This window comes from Chlorocebus sabaeus, chromosome 15 (assembly GCF_047675955.1).
Source record: "Chlorocebus sabaeus isolate Y175 chromosome 15, mChlSab1.0.hap1, whole genome shotgun sequence".
NCBI classification, from domain to species: domain Eukaryota; kingdom Metazoa; phylum Chordata; class Mammalia; order Primates; family Cercopithecidae; genus Chlorocebus; species Chlorocebus sabaeus.
Window position 1 is genome coordinate 51,933,021 of NC_132918.1, and position 14,539 is coordinate 51,947,559.

The following is a 14,539-nucleotide window of genomic DNA, read 5'->3' on the forward strand; positions in this document are numbered from 1 at the left end:
GTGGTATTGGTAAAAGAACAGGCACATGAATCAGTGGAACAGAAAGGAGAGCCCAGAAATAAACCCACATAAATACATTCAACTCATCTTTGACAAAGAAACAAGAAGAACTCAATGGACAAAGGACAGTCTTTTCAGCAGATAGTGCTGCAATAACCAGACATCTACAAATAAAAAAAATTGATCTGGAATGATATGGCAGTGCCATGGAGCCTCAGTTGGCCTCAGATAGCTAGTCTCTTGCTGTCCCTGCCGGCAGACCACTCTGTCTCCTACAGGGCATGCATGTGCAGGATCAGGGGATATGTGTGATCAGTGGCTGCAGCCTAGAAAGATGGCAGAGCAAGAGCAAAGAAAAAAAAAAATTCCCTTTGATTCCAGAATATCTCCTGAAAAAGATGGAGGCTTATCAAGCCCTCAAAGCCATCCAGGCAAAGTAGGCACTTCTGGTAACGAATGAGCAGAGGTAAGGAAAAAGACTCAGGTTTAAGCAACTGGAATTGGTCCTACATATTCCTAGCAGCAGAAATGTGACAGGGTGCATCTCCTATGACTAGAAGTGAAGCCTCATGCCTTAGAATTGCCAGATAAACTTTTCTTGGCCTCTGTTGTACACATGCAAAGGATTAATGGGGTGAGTTCACTGGTGTAGAGGAACACTGCAAGAGTTTTGAAGATTTTCTGTGATGTCTCTCAAAGTCACTCGCTAGAGCCTAAAAGTGGAAATTTACATGACCTGGGGATTTCCAAATCTGAAGTCTGTCCAGGAACTCATTTTGAAACATGTACAAGCCAAGGTTAAGAATAAGACCATCCCTCCATCAGACAACATAGCAACTGAGGAGCACCTGGGGAGGTTTGGTGTCATTTGCTTGGAAGACCTCCTTCATGAAATGGCCTTCCCTGGGAAGAATTTTCAAGAGATCTCAAGATTCTTGTGCCCTTTCTACCTCTCAATGGCCCATCACGCTACCAATAATAGAGTGGACTTCTTCAAGGATATGGGCTCACCTGGTTATCAGGGTGAACACATCAATCAGCTCATCCTCCAACTGAAATAGACCCAGAATTTCTGAAAGCACAGTGCATTGGAAGCACATGTTTTTGTTTTTTGAAATTATCAAGTATTTTGAAAGATTATTTTCTGCTCTGTCTTCAAAAACTGGAAGGGAAGGGCCAGTGAAAAGATAGTAGGTTGTATCCATGGCAGTCACCTCTCATCACAGTCCAGTTCCAAGGAAAATGTCCAGTATTTTCCAAGTTGACTGCTGCCTCCTCTGAAATCAGCACATGCTATGGAGGAAGGAGTCTTGCTTTGTCTCATCTTCTACCCTAGGGTTTAATGTTGGTGAATAAATGACTCAAGCATTTGTACAAGAACCCCTAAAACTCCTGCAGCAGTGGACCAAGCCCAGGGGCATACTTAAACTGGGGAGTTCTAGGGCCTTATTTTGAAAAGACTTGAAATACAATTATGAAGACAAGCACAAAAGCAAGTGTTCACTTGTCCCCACTGTGAAACCATGTTCCAACTTTTCAGTCATGGCTTTGCGAGTTCTCAGACTTGCCTGGCCCTAAGTCTATCTGGTGGCTTTTTAATCCTAGTCTGCAACTGGCTTAGTCCTTTTTGCTGGCTCAGGATTTGAGAATGAAGGGTCCCTTCACCAGGAAAACATGCAAAATTTTGCTTGCAGTTTTATGATGTTCATAAACCCTTCTCCTCAGGGACCTTATATGAGGGAGTCCTGCTCTTATCAGGATTGGTCACCCAGGCCTTGACCTTGCTAGTCTCTGGTTACCAAGATAGCTTCTTCCCTTCAGAGTGGCATGTTGTGTTGCCCTCTGCACCATCTATAACACTGGGAAATGCCCACCATTAATCCCCCTGGGCTTCAGGATGGAATTTTGGTTTCCCTGATGATTATCCCTCTCCTTAAAACACAGATCTGGAAGGAATGAATCATTTTCTTTGCATAGATGAAATTAGCTCTATTTGGCTTCCTAGGCCCCAGGCAGGCAGCTTAATTGACCTTTTCCTTACATATTCTAGACTCCAGAAGCATTGTCGTCTGTCTTGCTGGTAATGATATAGTAGTCCAGCAACAGAGCTTCCAGGAATTTTAATCCTGAAAAAGGGGTCTGATACTGCTTGTATTTTTTTGACAATATCCACCTCTATTAAATGGGCCTTCCCTCTATTCCATTCACTTAGTTGCCTCTGCTTGCCATCAGAGCAACTGGTGAGGATGCTTCAAATCTAGATTAAACTTGAAAATATGCTTGACCATTGTGTTTCCTGGTCCTTTCAGATCAGCTTGCTGCAATTTTGATTCATGGAGCCCTCAAATATAGCTGTGAAATTAAGTTAGAGGTATAACAATGCCTTCAAATGTGCCAGGTTATGAGGTAATTAGGTTGGTTGGCTCGAGAGTTAAACTGCAGGAACAGATGTTACTCTTATACTATAAAACACTACGAAATCAGGTTACTTTCAAATGATGTATCACAAAGTCATGGGAGAGAGGGAAGCAGTTTTGAGTATGGAAGCCCAGGGCTTACATCACAGCTCTGTCTTGTTTTTTTTAGAGACAAGGTCTCACTCCATTGCCCAGGCTAGAGTGCAGGGGTATGATCATGTCTCATACCAGCTCTGTCTCATACTAAATATGAGACCAGTGTTTCCACTCTTGCCTGTAAAATGGAGCTAATATCCTCTAGTCTGTCTCCCTTACTTGGTGGTTAAATGGATTAAGCAAAATAATAGTTTGTAATTTATAATTCTATATAAATAAAAGAGGTTATCATTTTAAAAAATCTATCAAGCCATGAAAAAACATGGAGGAAACCTACATGCATATTGCTAAGTAAAAGAAGCCAGTCTGAGGAAGCTACATACTGTTTGATTCCACCTATGTGACACTCTGGAAAAGGCACACTATAAAAACAGTAAAAATATCAATTGTTGCCAAGGGGAAGGGAAAGGAGAGAGAGATGAACAGTTGGAGCAAAGTGGATTTTTAGAGCAATGAAACTATTCCAAATAATACTGTAATGGTAAATATATGGCATTGTGCATTTGTCAAAACCCATTGAACTGCACAACAAAAAGTGAACCCTAATGTAAAAAATAAACTTCAGTTAATAATCCATCAATAATGGTTCATCAATTATAACAAGCATACCATGTTAAAGCAAGACGTTCATAATAGGGGAAACTCTGAAGGGAGGGTAGATATGGGAACTCTGTACTATCTGCATAATCATTCTATAAATCCATAATGTTCCTTAAAAAATTAAGTCTACTAATATCAAAAAATTACTTATGTATGTAAAAGTAAAATCAAAACAGATGTCAGATTATAATTTAAAATTCTTTAACTAAAGTTGGGAAGAAGAGGGGTAAAAAAAAATGGCCAGTAGTAGAAGTACATTAATTTCCTTTTCTTTAATAGCTGGTGGAAAAAAATCAGTTAAACAAATCAATAAATAAAGTTATAAATATATCTAAAAGCACTAAGATAAATGTCAATTATGACAATACAACCTGCTAGAAATCACACCTATACAATAGGAGAGGAAGAAGAGGATGTGGGGGGAAAAATAATAATTTCATTATTGCTCATAGTGGAAAATGAATAGATACTATCTACTGAAATAGATGACTAAAACTATTCTATAAAATAATAACTATAACCAGAACAAAATTACACACTTTTTTAATTCTTAAAAAAAACTCCAATGAATAAAGAAAAATAAGCAGATCACATAGTGAAATTGTTTTAACATAACATGTCAGAACTAGGTCCAAATATATTAATTGTTAGCAACTTAAGTAAACAGGCTAAACTCACCTATTTAAAACAAAAAGACGTTCAGATTGGATCTTAAACCCAAATGCAACTCGTTTTATATTTAAGAGTCACCTCAAATCAAAACAATTTTAAAATGCTAAAAAATAAAATAAGCAATGGTATACCAAGTTAAAAAAAAAAGATATCAATTTATTGAACAACCAACTTTAATTCACAGCAAAAGTATTAAATTAAAAAAAGAAGGCTCCTTCACAATGTAGAAAAGTATAGTTCACCATGATGATTTAACCAGTACAAATATCTATGCATCAAAAAATACACTATCAACGTTAATAAAAAAAAACCTTCAAGAGAAACAGAAACATGTTAGAAGCTGAAGATTTTATTATTTTTACACTTTGTTGTCATGATAGATCACAAAAAATAATTAAGAATATAAAAGACATTAAAAACATAATAAAGAAAATCTAATTAATATATATCAAACAACATATCTGAAAATAGATAATATTCCTTCTTTTCACACATTCTTGCCGATTCTCAAAAACTGAACAAATGTTAGGTCTAAAAATATTTTTTAAGTTCCAAAATCTAACAATAAAACAGAAAATACAATCTACCACAATGCATTTAAACTAGAAATTAATGACATGATCAGAAAATAAAACCCCTACTCCCATCAGGATACTTATAAGAACTTTTAAGAGACAACATAAGCAGTGCTCAGAGGAAAATTCACAACCTTAAATATTTATCTTAATAAATAAGCAAGAATAAAAGTAAATAATGTGGCATCAAACTCAAGAAGTTAAAATTGAAACATAGAAGGGCAGGCACGGTGGCTCACGCCTGTAATCCCAGCACTTTGGGAGACCAAGGCGAGCGGATCACGAGGTCAGGAGATCAAGATCATTCTGGCTAACACGGTGAAACCCCATCTCTACTGAAAATACAAAAAATTAGCTGGGCGTGGTGGTGGACACCTGAAGTTCCAGCTACTCAGAAGGCTGAGGCAGGAGAATGGCGTGAACTCAGGAGGCGGAGCTTGTAGTGGGCGGAGATCACGCCACTGCACTGCAGCCTGGGCAACAGAGCGAGACTCTGTCTCAAAAAAAAAAAAAAAAAAAAAGAAAATAGTAGTATAATAAATCTAAAAGCTGACTGAAAAAATAAAAGCTCTCAATGGCACTTATGTATCAAGCACTATTGCAATAGATGCTTTGTGAATATTAATTTTTTAATTTTATCTTGTATTGATACACAATAGATGTAAATATTTAGGGGATACATGTGATAATTTAAAAATGGATATAATTTGTAAAGATCAAATCAGCATAATTGTAATATCCATTATATTAAATATTTGTCTTCTCATTATGCTTTAAACATTCAAATTATTCTCTTCTAGCTATTTTGAAGTATGTGACAGATTATTGTAAGCTATAGTCACCATACTGTTCTATCAAACACTAGGTCTGATTTCTTCTATCAAACTATATACATACATACCCATCAATCAACCTCTCTTCATCCCCTCCTTCCCTATACCCTTCGCAGCCTCTAGTAACCGCCAATCTACTCTCTATCATAAAAGAATCACTTTTTAAAACTCCCACATATGAGTTAGAAGATGAGATATTTGTTTTTCTCTGTCTGGGTTACTTCACTTAACATAATAACCATCCATAGCCCCATTCCATATTGCTGCAAATGACAGGATTTCTTTATTTTTATGGCTGAATAATATCTCCCTACGTATACATACTACATTGTCTTTATCCATTCCTCTGTTGATGAGCACTGCTGTAGATGCTCTGTGAATATTAATTTGTTAATTTTATTATTTAATTTTATTAAATTTTTTAATTTTAATTTTATTTGTATTTGGTACATTTTCTTTTTTTATTATTATTATACTTTATGTTCTAGGGTACATGTGCACAATGTGCAGGTTTGTTACATATGTATACATGTGCCATGATGGTGTGCTGCATCCATTAACTCGTCATTTACATTAGGTATATCTCCTAATGCTATCCCTCCCCCCTCCCCCCACCCCACAACAGGCCCCAGTGTGTGATGTTCCCCTTCCCGTGTACAAGTGTTCTCATTGTTCAGTTCCCACCTATGACTGAGCACATGTGGTGTTTGGTTTTCTATTCTTGTGATAGTTTGCTGAGAATGATGGTTTCCAGCTACATCCATGTCCCCACAAAGGACACGAACTCATCATTTTTTATGCCTGCACAGTATTGCATTGTGTATATGTGCCACATTCTCTTAATCCAGTCTGTCATTGATGGACATGTGGGTTGGTTCCACGTCTTTGCTATTGTGAATAGTGCCACAATAAACACACATGTGCATGTGTTTTTATAGCAGCATGATTTATAATCCTTTGGGTATATATCCAGTAATGGGATGGACGGGTCAAATGGTATTTCTAGTTCTAGATCCTTGAGGAATCACCGCACTGTCTTCCACAATAGTTGAACTAGCTTACAGTCCCACCAACAGTGTAAAAGTGTTTCTATTTCTCCACATCCTCTCCAGCACCTGTTGTTTCCTGACTTTTCAATGATTGCCATTCTAACTGGTGTGAGTTGGTATCTCACTGTGGTTTTCATTTGCATTTCTCTGATGGCTAGTGATGATGAGGATTTTTTCATGTGTCTGTTGGCTGTGTAAATGTCGTCTTTTGAGAAATGTCTGTTCATATCCTTTGCCCACTTTTTGATGAGGTTGTTCTTTCTTGTAAATTTGTTTGAGTTCTTTGTAGGTTCTGGATATCAGCCCTTTGTCAGATGAGTAGATTGCAAAAATTTTCTCCCATTCTGTAGGTTGCCTGTTCACTCTGATGGTAGTTTCTTTTCCTATGCAGAAGTTCTTTAGTTTACTTAGATCCCATTTGTCTATTTTGGCTTTGTTGCCATTGCTTTTGGTGTTTTAGACATGAAGTCCTTGCCCATGCCTATGTCCTGAATGGTATTGCCTAGGTTTTCCTCTAGGGTTTTTATAGTTTTAGGTCTAACATTTAAGTCTCTAATCCATCTTGAATTAACTTTTGTATAAGGAGTAAGGAAGGGATCCAGTTTCAGCTTTCTACTTATGGCTAGCCAGTTTTCCCAGCACCATTTATTAAATAGGGAATCCTTTCCCCATTTCTTGTTCTTGTCATGTTTGTCAAAGATCAGATGGTTGTAGATGTGTGGTATTATTTCTGAGGGCTCTGTTCTGTTCCATTGGTCTAGATCTCTGTTTTGGTACCAGTACCATGCTGTTTTGGTTACTGTAGCCTTGTAGTATAGTTTGAAGTCAGGTAGTGTGATGCCTCCAGCTGTGTTCTTTTGACTTAGGATTGCCTTGGCAATGTGGGCTCTTTTTTGGTTCCATATGAACTTTAAAGTAGTTTTTTCCAATTCCATGAAGAAAGTCATTGGTAGCTTAACAGGGATGGCATTGAGTCTATAAATTACTTTGGGCAGTATGGCCATTCTCATGATATTGATTCTTCCTAAACATGAGCATAGAATGTTCTTCCATTTGTTTGTGTCCTCTTTATTTCATTGAGGAGTGGTTTGTAGTTCTCCTTGAAGAGGTCCTTCACATCCATTGTAAGTTGGATTCCTAGGTTTTTTATTCTCTTTGAAGCAATTGTGAATGGGAGTTCATTCATGATTTGACTCTCTGTTTGTCTGTTATTGGCGTATAGGAATGTTTGTGATTTTTGCACATTGATTTTTTTATCCTGAGACTTTGCTGAAGTTGCTTATCAGCTTAAGGAGATTTGGGGCTGAGACGATGGGGTTTTCTAAATATACAATCATGTCATCTGCAAACAGGGACAACTTGACTTCCTCTTTTCCTAACTGAGCACCTTTTATTTCTTTCTCTTGCCAGATTGCCCTGGCCACAACTTCCAACACTATGTTGAATAGCAGTGGTGAGAGAGGGCATTCTTGTCTTGTGCAAGTTTTTAAGGGGAATGCTTCCAATTTTTGCCCATTCAGTATGATATTGGCTGTGGGTTTGTCATAAATAGCTCTTATGATTTTGAGATATGTTCCATCCATACAGAATTTATTGAGAGTTTCTAGCATGAAGGGCTGTTGAATGTTGTCAAAGGCCTTTTCTGCATCTATTGAGATAATCATGTGGTTTTTGTCTTTGGTTCTGTTTATATGCTGGATTACGTTTATTGATTTCCGTATGTTGAACCAGCCTTGCATCCCAGGGATGAAGCACACTTGATCATGGTGGATAAGCTTTTTGATGTGCTGCTGGATTCAGTCTGCCAATATTTTATTGAGGATTTTCACATTGATGTTCATCAGGGATATTGGTCTAAAATTCTCTTTTTTTGTTGTGTCTCTGCCAGGTTTTGGTATCAGGATGATGTTGGCCTCATAAAATGAGTTAGGGAGGATTCCCTCTTTTTCTATTGATTGGAATAGTTTCAGAAGGAATGGTACCAGCTCCTCCTTGTACCTCTGGTAGAATTCAGCTGTGAATTCATCTGGTCCTGGACTTTTTTTGGTTGGTAGGTTATTAATTATTGCCTCAATTTCAGAGCCTGCTATTGGTCGATTCAGGGATTCAACTTCTTCCTGGTTTAGTCTTGGGAGAGTGTATGTGTCCAGGAATTTATCCATTTCTTCTAGGTTTTCTAGTTTATTTGCGTAGAGGTGTTTGTAGTATTGTCTGATGGTAGTTTGTATTTCTGTGGGGTTGGTGGTGATATCCCCTTTATGATTTTTTATTGCATCTATTTGATTCTTCTCTCTTTTCTTCTTTATTAGTCTTGCTAGCAGTCTATCTATTTTGTTGATCTTTTCAAAAAATCAGCTCCTGGATTCATTGATTTTTTTGAAGGGTTTTTATGTCTCTATCTCCTTCAGTTCAGCTCTGATCTTAGTTATTTCTTGCCTTCTGCTAGCTTTTGAATGTGTTTGCTCTTGCTTCTCTAGTTCTTTTAATTGTGATGTTAGGGTGTCAGTTTTAGATCTTTCCTGCTTTCTCTTGTGGGCATTTAGTGCTATAAATTTCCCTCTACACACTGCTTTAAATGTGTCCCAGAGATTCTGGTATGTTGTATCTTTGTTCTCATTGGTTTCAAAGAACATCTTTATTTCTGCCTTCACTTTGTTATGTAGCCAGTAGTCATTCAGGAGCAGGTTGTTCAGTTTCCACGTAGTTGAGCAGTTTTGATTGAGTTTCTTACTCCTGAGTTCTAGTTTGATTGCACTGTGGTCTGAGAGACAGTTTGTTATAATTTCTGTTCTTTCACATTTGCTGTGAAAGGAGTGCTTTACTTCCAACTAGGTGGTCAATTTTGGAATAAGTGCGATGTGGTGCTGAGAAGAATATATGTTCTGTTGATTTGGGGTGGAGAGTTCTGTAGATGTCTATTAGGTCCACTTGGTGCAGAGTTGAGTTCCATTCCTGGATATCCTTAACTTTCTGTCTCATTGATCTGTCTAATGTTGACAGTGGGATGTTAACGTCTCCTATTATTTTTTTATTATAAAATTTTTTAATTTTAATTTTATTTTTATTTGGTACATTTTCAACTATTTTCTCATTACATAGGTTTTTCTTTTTTTTAATTTATTTTTTATTATTATTATACTTTAAGTTGTAGGGTACATGTGCATAACGTGCAGGTTTGTTACATATGTATACTTGTGGCATATTGCTGTGCTGCACCCGTCAACTCGTCAGCACCCATCAACTCGTCATTTACATCAGGTATAACTCCCAATGCAATCCCTCCCCCCTACCCCCTCCCCATGATAGGCCCCAGTGTGTGATGTTCCCCTTCCCGAGTCCAAGTGATCTCATTGTTCAGTTCCCACCTATGAGTGAGAACATGCGGTGTTTGGTTTTCTGTTCTTGTGATAGTTTGCTAAGAATGATGGTTTCCAGCTGCATCCATGTCCCTACAAAGGACACAAACTCATCCTTTTTTATAGCTGCATAGTATTTCATGGTGTATATGTGCCACATTTTCTTAGTCCAGTCTGTCACTGATGGACATTTGGGTTGATTCCAAGTCTTTGCTATTGTGAATAGTGCCGCAATAAACATACGTGTGCATGTGTCTTTATAGCAGCATGATTTATAATCCTTTGGGTATATACCCAGTAATGGGATGGCTGGGTCATATGGTACATCTAGTTCTAGATCCTTGAGGAATCGCCATACTGTTTTCCATAATGGTTGAACTAGTTTACAATCCCACCAACAGTGTAAAAGTGTTCCTATTTCTCCACATCCTCTCCAGCACCTGTTGTTTCCTGACTTTTGAATGATCGCCATTCTAACTGGTGTGAGATGGTATCTCATTGTGGTTTTGATTTGCATTTCTCTGATGGCCAGTGATGATGAGCATTTCTTCATGTGTCTGTTGGCTGTATGTCTTCTTTTGAGAAATGTCTGTTCATATCCTTTGCCCACTTTTTGATGGGGTTGTTTGTTTTCTTCTTGTAAATTTGTTTGAGTTCTTTGTAGGTTCTGGATATTAGCCCTTTGTCAGATGAGTAGATTGCAAAAATGTTCTCCCATTCTGTACGTTGCCTGTTCACTCTGATGGTAGTTTCTTTTGCTGTGCAGAAGCTCTTTAGTTTAATGAGATCCCATTTGTCAATTCTGGCTTTTGCTGCCGTTGCTTTTGGTGTTTTAGACATGAAGTCTTTGCCCATGCCTATGTCCTGAATGGTACTACCTAGGTTTTCCTCTAGGGTTTTTATGGTATTAGGTCTAACATTTAAGTCTCTAATCCATCTTGAATTAATTTTCGTATAAGGAGTAAGGAAAGGATCCAGTTTCAGCTTTCTACTTATGGCTAGCCAATTTTCCCAGCACCATTTATTAAATAGGGAATCCTTTCCCCATTTCTTGTTTCTCTCAGGTTTGTCAAAGATCAGATGGCTGTAGATGTATGGTATTATTTCTGAGGACTCTGTTCTGTTCCATTGGTCTATATCTCTGTTTTGGTACCAGTACCATGCTGTTTTGGTTACTGTAGCCTTGTAGTATAGTTTGAAGTCAGGTAGCGTGATGCCTCCAGCTTTGTTCTTTTGACTTAGGATTGTCTTGGAGATGCGGGCTCTTTTTTGGTTCCATATGAACTTTAAAGCAGTTTTTTCCAATTCTGTGAAGAAACTCGTTGGTAGGTTGATGGGGATGGCATTGAATCTATAAATAACCTTGGGCAGTATGGCCATCTTCACGATATTGATTCTTCCTATCCATGAGCATGGTATGTTCTTCCATTTGTTTGTGTCCTCTTTTATTTCACTGAGCAGTGGTTTGTAGTTCTCCTTGAAGAGGTCCTTTACATCCCTTGTAAGTTGGATTCCTAGGTATTTTATTCTCTTTGAAGCAATTGTGAATGGAAGTTCATTCCTGATTTGGCTCTCTGTTTGTCTGATACTGGTGTATAAGAATGCTTGTGATTTTTGCACATTAATTTTGTATCCTGAGACTTTGCTGAAGTTGCTTATCAGCTTAAGGAGATTTTGGGCTGAGACAATGGGGTTTTCTAAATATACAATCATGTCATCTGCAAACAGGGACAATTTGACTTCTTCTTTTCCTAACTGAATCCCCTTGATTTCTTTCTCTTGCCTGATTGCCCTAGCCAGAACTTCCAACACTATGTTGAATAGGAGTGGTGAGAGAGGGCATCCCTGTCTTGTGCCAGTTTTCAAAGGGAATTTTTCCAGTTTTTGCCCATTCAGTATGATATTGGCTGTGTGTCTGTCATAAATAGCTCTTATTATTTTGAGATACGTTCCATCAATACCGAATTTACCAAGCGTTTTTAGCATGAAGGGCTGTTGAATTTTGTCAAAAGCCTTTTCTGCATCTATTGAGATAATGATATGGTTCTTGTCTTTGGTTCTGTTTATATGCTGGATTATGTTTATTGATTTGCGAATGTTGAACCAGCCTTGCATCCCAGGGATGAAGCCCACTTGATCATGGTGGATAAGCTTTTTGATGTGCTGCTGAATCCAGTTTGCCAGTATTTTATTGAGGATTTTTGCATCGATGTTCATCAGGGATATTGGTCTAAAATTCTCTTTTTTTGTTGTGTCTCTGCCAGGTTTTGGTATCAGGATGATGTTGGCCTCATAAAATGAGTTAGGGAGGATTCCCTCTTTTTCTATTGATTGGAATAGTTTCAGAAGGAATGGTACCAGCTCCTCCTTGTACCTCTGGTAGAATTCAGCTGTGAATCCACTTGGTCCTGGACTTTTTTTGGTTGGTAGGCTGTTAATTACTGCCTCAAATTCAGAGCCTGCTATTGGTCGATTCAGGGATTCAACTTCTTCCTGGTTTAGTCTTGGGAGAGTGTAAGTGTCCAGGAAATTATCCATTTCTTCTAGATTTTCTAGTTTATTTGCGTAGAGGTGTTTATAGTATTCTCTGATGGTAGTTTGTATTTCTGTGGGGTCAGTGGCAATATCCCCTTTATCATTTTTTATTGCGTCTATTTGATTCTTCTCTCTTTTCTTCTTTATTAGTCTTGCTAGCGGTCTGTCAATTTTGTTGATCTTTTCAAAAAACCAACTCCTGGATTCATTGATTTTTTTGGAGGGTTTTTTGTGTCTCCATCTCCTTCAGTTCTTCTCTGATCTTAGTTATTTCTTGCCTTCTGCTAGCTTTTGAATGTGTTTGCTCTTGCTTCTCTAGTTCTTTTAATTGTGATGTTAGAGTGTCAATTTTAGATCTTTCCTGCTTTCTCTTGTGGGCATTTAGTGCTATAAATTTCCCTCTACACACTGCTTTAAATGTGTCCCAGAGATTCTGGTATGTTGTATCTTTGTTCTCATTGGTTTCAAAGAACATCTTTATTTCTGCCTTCATTTCATTATGTACCCAGTAGTCATTCAGGAGCAGGTTGTTCAGTTTCCATGTAGTTGAGCGGTTTTGATTGAATTTCTTACTCCTGAGTTCTAGTTTGATTGCACTGTGGTCTGAGAGACAGTTTGTTACAATTTCTGTTCTTGTACATTTGCTGAGGAGTGCTTTACTTCCAATTATGTGGTCAATTTTAGAATAAGTGCGATGTGGTGCTGAGAAGAATGTATATTCTGTTGATTTGGGGTGGAGAGTTCTATAGATGTCTATTAGGTCTGCTTGTTGCAGAGATGAGTTCAATTCCTGGATATCCTTGTTAACTTTCCATCTCGTTGATCTGTCTAATGTTGACAGTGGAGTGTTGAAGTCTCCCATTATTATTGTATGGGAGTCTAAATCTCTTTGTAAGTCTCTCAGGACTTGCTTTATGAATCTGGGTGCTCCTGTATTGGGTGCATATATATTTAGGATAGTTAGCTCTTCCTGTTGAATTGATCCTTTTACCATTACCTGATGGTCTTCTTTGTCTCTTTTGATCTTTGATGGTTTAAAGTCTGTTTTATCAGAGACTAGGATTGCAACCCCTGCTTTTTTTTGTTCTCCATTTGCTTGGTAAATCTTCCTCCATCCCTTTATTTTAAGCCTATGTGTGTCTCTGTGTGTGAGATGGGTCTCCTGAATACAGCAGACTGATGGGTCTTGACTCTTTATCCAGTTTGCCAGTCTGTGTCTTTTAATTGGAGCATTTAGTCCATTTACATTTAAGGTTAAGATTGTTATGTGTGAACTTGATCCTGCCATTATGATAGTAACTGGTTATTTTGCTCGTTAGTTGATGCAGTTTCTTCCTAGCCTAAATGGTCTTTACATTTTGGCATGTTTTTGCAATGGCTGGTACCGGTTGTTCCTTTCCATGTTTAGTGCTTCCTTCAGGGTCTCTTGTAAGGCAGGCCTAGTGGTGACAAAATCTCTAAGCATTTGCTTATCTGTAAAGGATTTTATTTCTCTTTCACTTATGAAACTTAGTTTGGCTAGATATGAAATTCTGGGTTTAAAATTCTTTTCTTTGAGAATGTTGAATATTGGCCCCCACTCTCTTCTGGCTTGTAGAATTTCTGCCGAGAGAACTGCTGTTAGTCTGATGGGCTTCCCTTTGTGGGTAACCCGACCTTTCTCTCTGGCTGCCCTTAAGATTTTTTCCTTCATTTCAACTTTGGTGAATCTGGCAATTATGTGTCTTGGAGTTGCTCTTCTCGAGGAGTATCTTTGTGGCGTTCTCTGTATTTCCTGGATTTGAATGTTGGCCTGCCCTACTAGGTTGGGGAAGTTCTCCTGGATGATATCCTGAAGAGTGTTTTCCAACTTGGTTCCATTTTCCCCCTCACTTTCAGGCACCCCAATCAGGCGTAGATTTGGTCTTTTTACATAATCCCATACTTCTTGCAGGCTTTGTTCATTTCTTTTTCTTCTTTTTTCTTTTGGTTTCTCTTCTCGCTTCATTTCATTCATTTGATCCTCAATCGCTGATACTCTTTCTTCCAGTTGATCGAGTCGGTTACTGAAGCTTGTGCATTTGTCACGTATTTCTCGTGTCATGGTTTTCATCTCTTTCATTTCGTTTATGACCTTCTCTGCATTAATTACTCTAGCCATCAATTCTTCCACTTTTTTTTCAAGATTTTTAGTTTCTTTGTGCTGGGTATGTAATTCCTCCTTTAGCTCTGAGTAGTTTGATGGACTGAAGCCTTCTTCTCTCATCTCGTCAAAGTCATTCTCCATCAAGCTTTGATCCATTGCTGGCGATGAGCTGTGCTCCTTTGCCGGGGGAGATGAGCTCTTATTTTTTGAATTTCCAACTT

The 14,539-nt window shown here is 38.0% G+C and overlaps 1 pseudogene; it reads left to right on the top strand.

Moving 5' to 3' along the window:
- Positions 1-281: 281 nt before the first annotated feature.
- On the top strand, positions 282-1,061 carry LOC140713517 (ribosomal protein uL30-like; annotated as a pseudogene).
- Positions 1,062-14,539: the final 13,478 nt, after the last annotated feature.